The following is a 14,492-nucleotide window of genomic DNA, read 5'->3' as shown; positions in this document are numbered from 1 at the left end:
GGAAGTATGAGGTGTCTGGTCGAGAGAGTGGGCAGAGTGATGGAAAGCTTCTCCATGGCAGATTTGATCCCCAGGGACAGAGACATCCTACAGGGGTGGGACAACTCTTAGAGTAATTGGGTCACTGCTATTGGGCCTAGATATTTTACCCTACCATGCTTTTGAAAGTAGGAGAGAAAGAAAAATAACCTGAGAGGCAGAGAGAAAAAGAGAGAGAGCGAGGGAGAGAGAGAGAGAGAGAGAGAGAGAGAGAGAGAGAGAGAGAGAGAGAGAGAAAGTGACATGAGAAAAGGGATAGCGAAAGGGACAGAGAAAGAGAGAGAAAGATGGACAGAGGAGGAGAGCAAAAGAGACAGCAAGCAAAAGCAAGAGATTGGAAGAAAGGAAAAGAGAGGGAGAGAAGGACAGAGAAAGAGAATGACAAGCACACACTAAGCTGTTATTATGATATACAGTATCTCTGTAAAAGGCCATCGTGATTACACAACTGTAGTGTGATTCTGATTCGGTTTCAGAGAAATGAACGGATCCTCGGCCCTCAGTTCTATTCTATATCTACAATCTCTAAAGAACTGGCATGAATAACCCACACATCCTTTCTCTTTCTCTGTTCTCCTTTCAGCTCTGCTCAGCGGTCAAACCCTGCCCGACTCTCCAATCATCAGCACAGAGATGTGGAAAGCGGGTGGGAATTTGGAAGCGGCAGGGATCTCCGGGCTACGGTAGGCCCAAGAAGGGATGCTCAGTCTGGGGAGGATAGTAGAGGGAAAGTGGGCGTCTGGTGGAGCTGCTGAGAGAAAGAGACTGAAAGGTCAGCGTTTGAGGGTTGTATAAATCTATCATTACGCTGCCCCGGAGCTAACACAAATAAGAGCTGAATGGCTCCTACCGCGTGTACTAGTCTAAAGCCAATCCTCTTCCTCTTTGTCTCCTGCTCTCCTATCCTCTTCCACTTGTTTACACTCCCGCTCTCCCCTTCCTCCTCTTCTTCTATTGGCCTCTCTCTAATCCTCTTCTCCATTCTACTCCATGTGTTTCCTCCCCACCCTACCTTTCTCTCTGGAAAACCTTTCATAACATAATGAGACAGGTAGCATCATGGGATTTGTTAAGGTTATGCCTGTAAATTAATATTTGAAATTTACATTTACATTTAAGTCATTTAGCAGACGCTCTTATCCAGAGCGACTTACAAATTAAATAGAACACACGTAGCGTTAGACAATGGAGAGATGACAATAATGTAACCTGAGTAGAGATTCCAAACAACCTGAGAGGAACACAGTCTTTCTTATGATGTATTTAATTGTGATACATTTCATCATAGTGTGTTATTTCTAGCCAGACGCTACATCTGTATGGGAGGTATTTCACTATGGTTCTCTAGTTACAAACCTATCCTTGATGTTAGTGTCTGATTAGACACAGCCCTCCCTCATTCCTTCCTTGCTCTTCTTCCATCCCTCCCTCATTCTCTCTTCGTGGTTCCTTTCCCCTCTCCTGGCGCACAGTGTCAGAACTTGCTGAGCCCAGGGGCTGCTGGGTAATGAGGCCGAAACCTTGATGATGGGGTCACTATGGTGATTGTGGTGTGGGAGACAAATTGACCCCTTTGTGACCAGCCTTGACTCTTGACCCATCAACTTCAGCACTCAACCTGGCAACACAATTCGGTTCTCCTCTCTCTCCCCCTCCCTCGCTCTAATTTGCATTATTGGCATAACGTAGCATTGTACATATGTTGAACAACAACAATAAGCATAGAGGATATGTGCAGATTGGTTGGTCTGTCAGACACTGTCCCTCATCTTACGGCAGGCAGCAATGTGGTGTGCTGCCAACCGACAGCTCTCAGCGTTCTCACCGGTAACGAGTGCGTTGAGAGTTGGGAAGCAAGTTGAGGGAGTGAGTGTTTTAATAAATTAAACAAACAATGACCACAAAAAAAAAACAACCCACCGACATGAAACAGAGTCTATAATACCTGAGGGAAGAACATGGGGAGGGACAGATATAGGGAAGATAATCAAGGAGGTGATGGAGTCCAGGTGAGTATCATGAGGCACAGGTGCCCGAGACAATCGTGACAGGTGTGTGGGGTAATCAGCAGCCTGATGACCTAGAGGCCGGAGAGGGACTATACCTGACATCCTCCAACAGGAAGGGTAGCCTCTTCTCATCAGAGAGGTCGTTGAAACCTTGAAAAGTGGTTTCAAATTTGGGGGAATTACACTCTTTAATTGTTTTATATTTTTGACATTTTGTCAGGAAATGCAGCTCTGTCTCAGGTTATGTTGCGGTGCAGTGGTTGCTCAGCCTTTACTTTTTTTCTAAGGTTTTGATAAGTAACCATGGTCAAATAGTTAGCCACAGTGTTCTGTCAATTTAAGGCCAGATAGCACTGCATTTTGCTTTGTGTTTGTGCTTCTCAATAAACAATGTAGTTTTGTTTTGACTGTGTTCTAATTTGGTTCATTCTGATTGATTGGACGTTCTGAACCTGAGGCTTCATTGTATTAGTAGAACAGGTTTTGTGAACTCAGCCCCAGGACCAGCTGGATTAGAGTACTATTTTCTTTGCTCAGCTCTTGGCATTGCAGGGCTTGATAATGGTATGAGAGGGGGGTCACGGCATTTTAGATGTTTCCAAAACTTAATTGCTCATTTTTTTGTTTTTATTATTAGTGGATATTGGCCTAATTCTGACCTGCATGCATTGTTTGTAGTTTTTCTCAGGACATGTAGGATAATCTTACAGAAATCTGCATACAGGGTTTCAATGTGGTGTTTGTACCATTGGGTGAAATCTTGTTTTGTACACCTCGCTGCCATAAAGTACAATTGGTTCAAAGACACAATGAATTTGTTTTAGCCAAATTTTAATAGGTATTTACATTTGTTTTTAATGGCGTAGAATGCCCTGCGTGCTTTCTATCTCAGTTCATTCACTGCCTCATTAAGGTGTCCAGTTAAGATATTTTTTTAACCAAAGCAATAGAAGTGTGTGCAGTACTCTATATATTTTATACCATTTGAGAACTTTGGTCTAATTCCCTGAGATCTGGATCTTCTCTGGAAAATCATTATTTTAGTATTTTTGGAGTTTACTGACAGGGCCCAGGTCTGGCGGTACTGCTCTAGCAAGTCTACGCTCTGCTGTGGGCCATGTGCAGTTGGTGACAACAGGCACAGGTCATCTGTGAAGAGTAGGCATTTGACCTCTAAATTGTGGAGACTAACACCAGGGGCTGTGTTTTTTCTAGAATAGTGGCCAATTCGTTGATGTAAATATTGAAGAGTGCAGGGCTATGATTGCAACCCTGGCGAAGGCCCCACCCCTGGATAAAAATATAATTTCAATAACTTTGTAGAGCAGTCCTGTATGCCAAATAGAATCAAATGCTTTTTGGAAGTTGACAAAGCAAGCGTATATTTTGGTATTATTTTGGTGGACATCAGGCAGGGTGTGTAGGGTATAAATATGATCGGTCGTGCAATGTTTTGGTATAAATCCAATTTGGCTTTTACTCAAGACATTGTGCTTATTAAGGAAGTTTAGAACTCTTACATTTATAATAATACAGAAAACCTCCCCCAGGGTACTGTTCACACAACTGCCTGCAATTGTTACGGTCAAATTTGTCTCCGTTCCTAAAGATTGGGGTTATGAGTCCTTGATTCCAGGTGTCAGGGAAATAACCTACACTCGGAATCAAATTAAACCGTTTTAATATAGGCAATAGAAATGTTGCACTAGTGAATTAGAGCATCTCATTTAGGATCTCCCTCACTCGTAAATGTCTCATGAATTTGGCATTGTTCTGTGTTTGCATCAATTTGAAAGGAGTTGTGGAGTGTTTTAAAATGGGTTGTCCATATGTCACAATTTTTTAGGTTTTTCCAATTTTGCCAGAAGTTGTTTGTGTTTATGGACTCCTCAATTAATGTCAGCTGCTTGCTGTGGTACTGTGCTTTTGTTGATTCTGAGTGTATGTTTAATAATTCACCATTATTTGGGTCTCTGTGCTTTTGGTTTGATAGTGTTCTAATTTACTTCCTTGTAGTTTTATAATCTGCACTGAACCAGTTGTCATGTGTGTTCCTTTTTGCTTTGTTTTTTTTTTAATCAATTTCAGTTGTGCTTCTTTTCCAGTTTGCCTGAATATATTGTTGATATTTTTTACTGCTAGATTGATGAATTCTTTACTGTGAGTGGATGTGGTATCCAGTGGACCCGTCATTCAGGGCAGAGAGACAAATTTTTAGCAATTTTTTTTTTAAAAGATTTACATGCTTAAATCGCCACCGGTTGTATGCAGAAACTTATCTAAGAGTGGTTGATAGTTTTGGTTACTGGTTGCTTGTTGGTATTCTTCTGTGCTGTTTTGGGCCCATCTGTATTCATTTTTGATTCATACACCTTACTGGGCTGTGAATGTGTGATCATTTCCATGTCTGTTCATTTGGGGAACAAAGTAATTTGGTTCTTATCAGACAGGTGTTAGTGGCTTAGTTAGTCTGTGTAAAATAACAGGTTCGTAACAGTCCTATTGTTTGAGCAGCCAGTAAACAAAGTTCTTGGGTTCTCCTTCTGAATTCTGTGTTTAAATGTGATTCTTACCTTCTCTGATATGATTTCTGATGGATTTTTCTTTTTAAAGAGTGGGGTCTCTCAGTCTCCGCTGCTGCTGCCTCAGTGGCCATGTTGCCATTGTTACCACCAGTAAAGATTTGAAGCTAGCCAGTAAGCCAGCTGACACATTTGAATTTAGCTAGCTAGCACGATTACGACTGGTCTTTTAACTCACACTATGTCAATCTTTTCCTCCTGTGTTGATCTTTAGTTGAACAATTTGATTACCTATGTATTTTTTGCTCATTTAACCTTGTAATCTCACTCTAAACAACCAGAAAGTTACAACAAGTCAGGAGCTGTTCGTCTACATGACTGCCTCTCTCTCTCTAATACTTTATTGACAAGGCTCAAAGTGAACATAAAAAAATATGACGTATAATATCAAACGCTCTCTCATACTCACTCACCTGCTAACAAAATTCTGTTCACATATGTATTATTTTCTCTCTCTCTGTCACGACTTCTGCCGAAGTCGTTGCCTCTCCTTGTTCAGGCGGTGCTCGGCGTTCGACGTCACCGGTCTTCTAGCCATCATTGATCCTTTTTTAATTTTCCATTGGTTTTGTCTTGTCTTCCCACACACCTGTTTTCAATCCCATTCATTACCTGTTGTGTATTTAACCCTCTGTTTCCCCTCATGTCTTTGTCAGAGATTGTTTTATTGTCAGTGTAGTGTGATTGTTGTATAGGTGCGCGTCGGGTCCTCGTACCCATGTTTGTTTGTTTGTTTATGTACATTTAGTGTTATGGAGCATACTCCGTGGACTTTATTAACCTCTTGCTCCTACCTGGCACGCAGGCGTCCCATCTAGAGCTCTGGAAATGCAAATGCGCTACGCTAAATGCTAATAGTATTAGTTAAAACTCAAACGTTCATTAAAATACACATGCAGGGTATTGAATTAAAGCTGCACTCGTTGTGAATCCAGGCAACAAGTCAGATTTTTAAAATGCTTTTCGGCGAAAGCATGAGAAGCTATTATCTGATAGCATGTAACACCCCAAAAGACCCGCAGGGGACGTAAACAAAATAATTAGCATATTCGGCGCTACACAAACCGCACAATAAAATATAAAACATTCATTACCTTTGACCATCTTCTTTGTTGGCACTCCTAGATGTCCCATAATCACTATTGGGTCTTTTTTCGATTAAATCGGTCCATATATAGCCTAGATATCGATCTATGAAGACTGTGTGATAAACGGAAAAAAATAGCGTTTCATAACGTAACGTCATTTTTTTAAAGTCAAAAAGTCGACGATAAACTTTCACAAAACACTTCGAAATACTTTTGTAATGCAACTTTAGGTATTAGTACACGTTAATAAGCGATAAAATTCATCAGGAGGCGATGTAAATTCTATAGGTTGTCCGTAAAACATCCGGTCGGAGACCCGAGGGAATCGGTTCCCTTGATTCGGTTTGAGCAAGAATCAAAGCTGAATCAAATGACAAGACTCTAGACATAGTGTGGAAGCTGTAGGCACTGCAACCTCGGCCTCATTTAATTCGGTTCACTTTGAACGATTCCTGGAAGTAGCGCAAGGATATTTATTTCCATTTTCAGTGATCAGGTTTTCCTGCACTTTTCGATGAAACGCATGTTCTGTTATAGTCACAGCCGTGATTTAACCATCCATACATACTAATCATATGCATATACTATATTCCTGGCCTGAGTAGCAGGGCGCTGAAATGTTGCGCGATTTTTAACAGAATGTTCGAAAAAGTAGAGGGACGACTTAACAGGTTAAAAGACTCCATTTTAACCTCCATTTGACTCTCCTGCGCCTGACTTCCCTGCCACCTATTACAGCTATGCATGACACTCTCTCTTTCTTTCTCGCTCTCACCTATCATTCCTTTCTTTCTCTCGCTCTCAGTCTCCCCATGCCTCTAATACCCTGCTGACCTCCCTCTCCACTTTATAATCTCTCTCCCTCACTCGTTCTCTCTCTCTAGTCTCTATCGCACTCTCACACTTCCATTAAATTCAGTCCCGAAATGAAATACCATTTTCTATATTGTCATGGCTTACAAAATGCTTATTGTGCTCAAGTATTTACCTAACAAATAGATGTAACGCGTAAAACAACGTTAAGCAAGTATGAAGGATTAAAGAGTAAGCCATTCAATTCATATAAAACCACAATAAAAATACCTTTCAGAAATAAGGAATAATATTCTTACAATGAAATATAAATGAACATTTGGGAGAAAAGTCTCCATAGTCTATTAAAGGGGAAGTTCAGCTTTTAACAAGTTAATGTCAAAAGTAGAAACTGTAATCCATGGTTTACCTGGTTCATAGACTGCTTTCAGGGTGAGGAACCATCTAACATTGAGTTATAAAATACTGACCTTTCCCTTTTAACAAGTGCTGTGACAGACAAAAGGAATTGGTTTGATAAGATATGGCTTTAGTGAGGAAATTATTAACGGAGAGGGAGAACATTTCTGGCAAAAACTCAACATGCTGATCTAAGCCGAGTCCTAGCCTGGAACAGGTCTCTCTCTCTTTCTCTGCCAGCCAACCTTTTAACACACCTCCATGCTCCCACTCACACACTGACAGCACATCTACACACACTCACGGTGCATTCGCATCCACACACATTTTTACAGTTCACAATGCCTCTTCTATCCCTCGTTCTCCTTCACAGAAACCCCTTCAAAAATACACATAACGACATAATGACGAAGATTCTCTCCAACACTGTCTCTCTTTATTCAACAATTACACCCACACACCATACAGTGTTCTCACATAACTACTGCACTGTTCACATATTGTAGATTTGCAAACAAACATGAACACGGAATACCTTTAGTAAATAGACATACCTATATTTCCACATCCCCAAAAAACATACCTACACCTACCTCCTCCTTTTCCAAATGACCACCACCTGGTTTGTCACATAGCCAGTGGGTGACACAGGCCTGCCCCTCCCCATGGCATGGTGTGATGCAGTGCTGTGGAACTGTATACTGGAGAAAGAGCACGCAGGTGGAATCTTTGAAATGGTAAAGAGGTTTGTTTATAGAGCAGCACAGATGAAAGAGCTGCAAGGAGAAGCACGAGGCTGGAAGGAGGGAGGGAAGTAGGGAGGAGGAAGAGGAGGGGGAGCTGTTTTCTACTCCTTCGGAACACATAGCCTTCTATTTGACACCTCTTCTTGCCAGGGGATAAGAAACACGCACGCTATGAAAGATATATGGATGAGAGGACTGTATGCTGATGTAGTGCCAGGGAGGCACTTAATGAGATACACAGATCACCCTACAGAGCACAACCAAGACCATGGAGGTCATACAGAGAACTAGGTAGAGTAGGGCTATAGACTGTGTTTTGTACTAGTCTTGGGCTATATATTGTATTTTAAGGTATACACTTAGAAAAAATATTCCAAAAAGGTTATATTGTCCCCATAGGATAACCTGTTTTTGTTCCATGTAGAACCCCCTACATGGAACCAAAAAGGGTTCTACAGGGCTCCGGGCAGCCGAGCGGAAATGGAGGAAAACTCGCCTCCCTGCGGACCTGGCATCCTTTCACTCCCTCCTCTCTACATTTTCCTCCTCTGTCTCTGCTGCTAAAGCTGCTAAAGCCACTTTCTACCATTCTAAATTCCAAGCATCTGCCTCTAACCCTAGGAAGCTCTTTGCCACCTTCTCCTCCCTCCTGAATCCTCCCCCTCCCTCCTCCCTCTCTGCAGATGACTTCGTCAACCATTTTGAAAAGAAGGTCGATGACATCCGATCCTCGTTTGCTAAGTCAAACGACACTGCTGGTTCTGCCCACACTGCCCTACCCTATGCTCTGACCTCTTTCTCCCCTCTCTCTCCAGATGAAATCTCGCGTCTTGTGACGGCCGGCCGCCCAACAACCTGCCCGCTTGACCCTATCCCCTCTCTCTTCTCCAGACCATTTCCGGAGACCTTCTCCCTTACCTCACCTCGCTCATCAACTCATCCCTGACCGCTGGCTACGTCCCTCCCGTCTTCAAGAGAGCGAGAGTTGCACCCCTTCTGAAAAAACCTACACTCGATCCCTCCGATGTCAACAACTACAGACCAGTATCCCTTCTCTCTTTTCTCTCCAAAACTCTTGAGCGTGCCGTCCTTGGCCAGCTCCACCGCTATCTCTCTCAGAATGACCTTCTTGATCCAAATCAGTCAGGTTTCAAGACTAGTCATTCAACTGAGACTGCTCTTCTCTGTATCACGGAGGCGCTCCGCACTGCTAAAGCTAACTCTCTCTCCTCTGCTCTCATCCTTCTAGACCTATCGGCTGCCTTCGATACTGTGAACCATCAGATCCTCCTCTCCACCCTCTCCGAGTTGGGCATCTCCGGCGGCCCACGCTTGGATTGCGTCCTACCTGACAGGTCGCTCCTACCAGGTGGCGTGGCGAGAATCTGTCTCCTCACCACGCGCTCTCACCACTGGTGTCCCCCAGGGCTCTGTTCTAGGCCCTCTCTTATTCTCGCTATACACCAAGTCACTTGGCTCTGTCATAACCTCACATGGTCTCTCCTATCATTGCTATGCAGACGACACACAATTAATCTTCTCCTTTCCCCCTTCTGATGACCAGGTGGCGAATCGCATCTCTGCATGTCTGGCAGACATATCAGTGTGGATGACGGATCACCACCTCAAGCTGAACCTCAGCAAGACGGAGCTCCTCTTCCTCCCGGGGAAGGACTGCCCGTTCCATGATCTCGCCATCACGGTTGACAACTCCATTGTGTCCTCCTCCCAGAGCGCTAAGAACCTTGGCGTGATCCTGGACAACACCCTGACGTTCTCAACTAACATCAAGGCGGTGTCCCGTTCCTGTAGGTTCATGCTCTACAACATCCGCAGAGTACGACCCTGCCTCACACAGGAAGCGGCGCAGGTCCTAATCCAGGCACTTGTCATCTCCCGTCTTGATTACTGCAACTCGCTGTTGGCTGGGCTCCCTGCCTGTGCCATTAAACCCCTACAACTCATCCAGAACGCCGCAGCCCGTCTGGTGTTCAACCTTCCCAAGTTCTCTCACGTCACCCCGCTCCTCCGCTCTCTCCACTGGCTTCCAGTTGAAGCTCGCATCCGCTACAAGACCATGGTGCTCGCCTACGGAGCTGTGAGGGGAACGGCACCTCAGTACCTCCAGGCTCTGATCAGGCCCTACACCCAAACAAGGGCACTGCGTTCATCCACCTCTGGCCTGCTCGCCTCCCTACCACTGAGGAAGTACAGTTCCCGCTCAGCCCAGTCAAAACTGTTCGCTGCTCTGGCCCCCAATGGTGGAACAAACTCCCTCACGACGCCAGGACAGCGGAGTCAATCACCACCTTCCGGAGACACCTGAAACCCCACCTCTTCAAGGAATACCTAGGATAGGGTAAGTAAGGGTAAGTAATCCTTCTCACCCCCCTTCTCACCCCCAACAAGATTTAGATGCAAGTGGCTGTTCCACTGGTTGTCATAAGGTGTATGCACCAATTTGTAAGTCGCTCTGGATAAGAGCGTCTGCTAAATGACTTAAATGTAAATGTAAATGTACGTGGAACCAAAAAGGGTTCTTCAAAGGGTTTTCCTATGGGGACAGCCAAAGAACACTTTTAGGTTATATTGCCAACAGCATACCACCTTGCATCCCACTGCTGGCTTGCCTCTGAAGCTATGCAGGGTCGGTCCCTGGATGGGAGACCAGATGATGCTGGAAGTGGTGTTGGAGAGCCAGTAGGGGGCACTCTCTGGTCTAAGGAGAGCCCAATACCCCAAGGAAATGAAGGGGACATTGCCCTGCGTAACGTCTTTAGCTGATGTGTGGTGACCGTTCTGGCACAAGCAAATGGTTGCTGTGCATCACCCAGGTGAGTGCTACACATTAGTGGTGGATGAGGTGAGTTCCCCCTACTATGTAAAGTGCTTTGAGTACCTCCTTTGGGTGAAAAGCGCTATATGAATTCAATCAATTATGAATTAATAGCTCCTTTTTATCTAAGAGTGTACCGGTATGGATCCACATTCTGGTATGGATTTTTACAATGCTGTCTATAACGATATTTTGATACAGTGCCAAATAAATAAAAAGTTCTACAATTTGGACTACTTCAATGTCAGTTTTGTCCTAGTTTGGTTCGTTATTAAACAATCAGAATGGAGAAAGACCATTGAAACAACCTATAATTAATTTGTTGCCATCCTATAGTCATCAACTATTCATTAAACAAGGGATGTAGTGGACGGTAAACGCCATTTACGCCCATTGCTATTTGGTTACTTAGCATTCACCCACTTATTATTGCAATTTTTAAGGTCCCACGTCTCCAGACGTTTCTACAGACATCCCCCAAACAAAAAAAACCTGACTCTTGAAGAATGAGTGCACAACTGGTAAATAGTTGCTTAGTAATCTGAGGGGAGGGGGTGTGTGCCTCCTTGTCAACAACAGTGGTGCACAATCTCTAATATTAAGGAAGTCTTGAGGTTCTGATCGTCTGAGTTAGAATACCTCATGATAAACCGTAGACCACACCATTTACCAATAGAGTTTTCATCTCTCATAGCTGTCTATGTGCCACCACAAACCGATGCTGGAACTAAGACCACACTTAACAAGCTGTATAAGGACATAAGCAAACAAGACAATGCTCAACCAGATGCGGTGGCCGGGGATTAAATGCAGGGAAACAAATCAATTTTACCTCATTTCTACCAGGATGTCTCCTGCGCAACTAGAAGCAAAAAAAGCTCTAGATCACACCTACTCTACACACAGAGACACATACAAAGCTCTCCCTCACCCTCCATTTGGCAAATCTGACCATAACTCTATCCTCTTAATTCCTGCTTACAAACAAAAACTTGCGCTCAATACGAAGTGGTCCGATAAAGCGGACGCCAAGCTACTGAACTATTTTGCTAGCAGAGATTCGAATCTGTTCCGGGATTCATCCAATGGCACTGAGGACTTTACCACATCAGTCACTGGCTTCATTAACTTCTTGCGGCGAGCCATCCCGGATCCGGGATCGTGAATACAGCCTCAAGCTCATTACCATAACGCAACGTTAACTATTCATGAAAGTCGCAAATGAAATTAAATCAATATGCTAGCTCTCAAGCTTAGCCTTTTGTTAACAACACTGTCATCTCAGATTTTCAAAAATATGCTTCTCAACCATCGCAAAACTAGCATTTGTGTAACAGTATTGATAGCTATTGATAGCTAGCATTAGCATTTAGCGTTAACATTCAGCAGGCAACATTTTCACAAAAACCAGAAAAACATTCAAATAAATAATTTACCTTTGAAGAACTTCGGATGTTTTCAATGAGGAGACTCTCAGTTAGATAGCAAATGTTCAGTTTTTCCTGAAAGATTATTTGTGCAGGAGAAATCGGTCCGTTTGGTGCGTCACGTTTGGCTACCAAAGCTGCCAATTATATGCATAATCGAGCATCTTTTCGTGACAAAATATTGCGCTTAAAACGGGCACGTTTTTTTATCCAATAATGACATAGCGCCCCCATAGGTTGAATCGGTTCCCTTGATTCGGTTTGACCAAGAATCAAAGCTGAATCAAATGACAAGACTCTAGACATCGGTTGGAAGCTGTAGGCACTGCAACCTCGGCCTCATTTAATTCGGTTCACTTTGAACAATTCCTGGAAGTGGCGCATGGATATTTATTTCCATTTTCAGTGATCAGATTTTCCTGCACTTTTCGATGAAACGCACGTTCTGTTATAGTCACAGCAGTGATTTAACCAGTTTTATAAACGTCTGAGTGTTTTCTATCCACACATACTAATCATATGCATATACTATATTCCTGGCATGAGCAGCAGGGCGCTGAAATGTTGCGCGATTTTTAACAGAATGTTCGAAAAAGTAGGGGGTAGGAGTAACAGGTTAATGCTTTTTTCTCATGAATATGCACACAATATATTTTAATGATAAAGTGAAAACAGGTTTTTGGATATTTTTTGATAATATATATATTTTTTAATGTAAACTGAAATTTACATAAGTATTCAGACCCTTTGCTATGAGACTCAAAATTGAGCTTAGGTGCATCCTGTTTTCATTGATCATTCTTGAGATGTTTCTACAACTTGATTGGAGTCCACCTGTGGTATATTCAATTGATTGGACATGATTTGGAAAGGCACACACCTATCTATATAAGATCCCACGGTTGACAGTGCATGTCAGAGCAAAAACCTAGCCATGAGGTCGAAGGAATTGTCCATAGACCTCTGAGACAAGTATTCTGCAGCATTGAAGGTCCCCAAGAACATAATGGTCTCCATCATTCTTAAATGGAAGAAGTTTGGAACCACAAAGACTCTTCCTAGAGCTGAGCAATCGGTGGAGAAGGGCCTTGGTCAGGGAGGTGACCAAGAGCATGATGGTAACTCTGAGAGTGCTCCTCTGAGGAGATGGGAGAACCTTGGGAGAACCTTCCAGAAGGACAGCCATCTCTGCAGCACTCCACCAATCAAACCTTTGTGGTAGAGTGGCCAGACGGAAGCCACTCCTCAGTAAAAGGCACGTAAATGACTCTCAGACCATAAGACACAAGATTCTGTGGTCTGATGAAACCAAGTTGGAACTCTTTGGCCTGAATGCCAAGCATCACATCTGGAGGAAACCTGGCACCATCCCTACAGTGAAGCATGGTGGTGGCAGCATCATGCTGTGGGGATGTTTTTCAGCGGCAGCAGGTACTGGGAAAATAGTCACGATCGGGGGAAGGATGAATGGACCAAAGTACAGAGAGATCCTTAATGGAAAACCTGCTCCAGAGCATTCAGGACCTCAGACTGGGGAGAAGGTTCACCTTCCAACAGGACAAGAACCCTAAGCACACAGCCAAGAGAACGCAGGAGTGGCTTCGGGACAAGTCTCTGAATGTCCTTGAGTGGTCCAGCCAGAGCGGGCTTGAACTGATTGAACATCTGTGGAGAGACCTGAAAATAGCTGTGCAGCAACACCCCCCACCTAACCTGACAGAGCTTGAGAGGATCGGCAGAGATGAATGGGAGAAAAAAATATGTGTGCCAAGCTTGTAGCGTCATACCCAAAAAAGACTCAAGGCTGTATTCACTGCCAAAAGTGCTTCAACAGGGTACTGAGTAAAAGGTCTGAATACTTATGTAGATGTGATATCAGTTTTTTTTAAATATAAATTTGCTTCCGTTTCTAAAAACCTGGTTTTGCTTTGTCATTATGTGTAGATTGATGAGGGGGGGAAATGATTTAATCAATTTTAGAATACGGCTGTAACGTAACAAAATATGGAAAAAGTCAAGGGGTCTGAATACTTTCCAAATGCACTGTACATATTACCTTAATCAATCACCACAACTACCTCGTACAGACAGTGGCAAGAAAAAGTATGTGAACCATTTTCTGCATAAATAGGTCATACAATTTGATCTGATCTGCATCTAGGTCACAACACTAGACAAGGACAGTCCGCTTAAACTAATAACACAAACAATTATACGTTTTCATGTCTTTATTGAACACACTGTGTATGTGAACCATTGGAATTAGTAACTGGTTGACCCTCCTATGGCTGCATTAACCTCAACCAAACATTTTCTGTAGTTGTGGATCAGACCTGCACAATGGTCAGGAGGAATTTTGGACCATTCCTCTTTTTCAAAACTGTTTCAGTTCAGCAATATTGTCACGACTTCTGCCGAAGTCGTTGCCTCTCCTTGTTCGGGCGGTGCTCGGCGTTCGACGTCACCGGTCTTCTAGCCATCATTGATCCTTTTTTCATTTTCCATTGGTTTTGTCTTGTCTTCCCACACACCTGTTTTCAATCCCATTCATTA

The sequence above is a fragment of the Oncorhynchus keta genome, chromosome 19 (genome assembly GCF_023373465.1).
Source record: "Oncorhynchus keta strain PuntledgeMale-10-30-2019 chromosome 19, Oket_V2, whole genome shotgun sequence".
Lineage (NCBI taxonomy): Eukaryota > Metazoa > Chordata > Actinopteri > Salmoniformes > Salmonidae > Oncorhynchus > Oncorhynchus keta.
The sequence above is the reverse complement of the archived record's forward strand: the minus strand, read 5'-3'. Positions refer to the sequence as shown.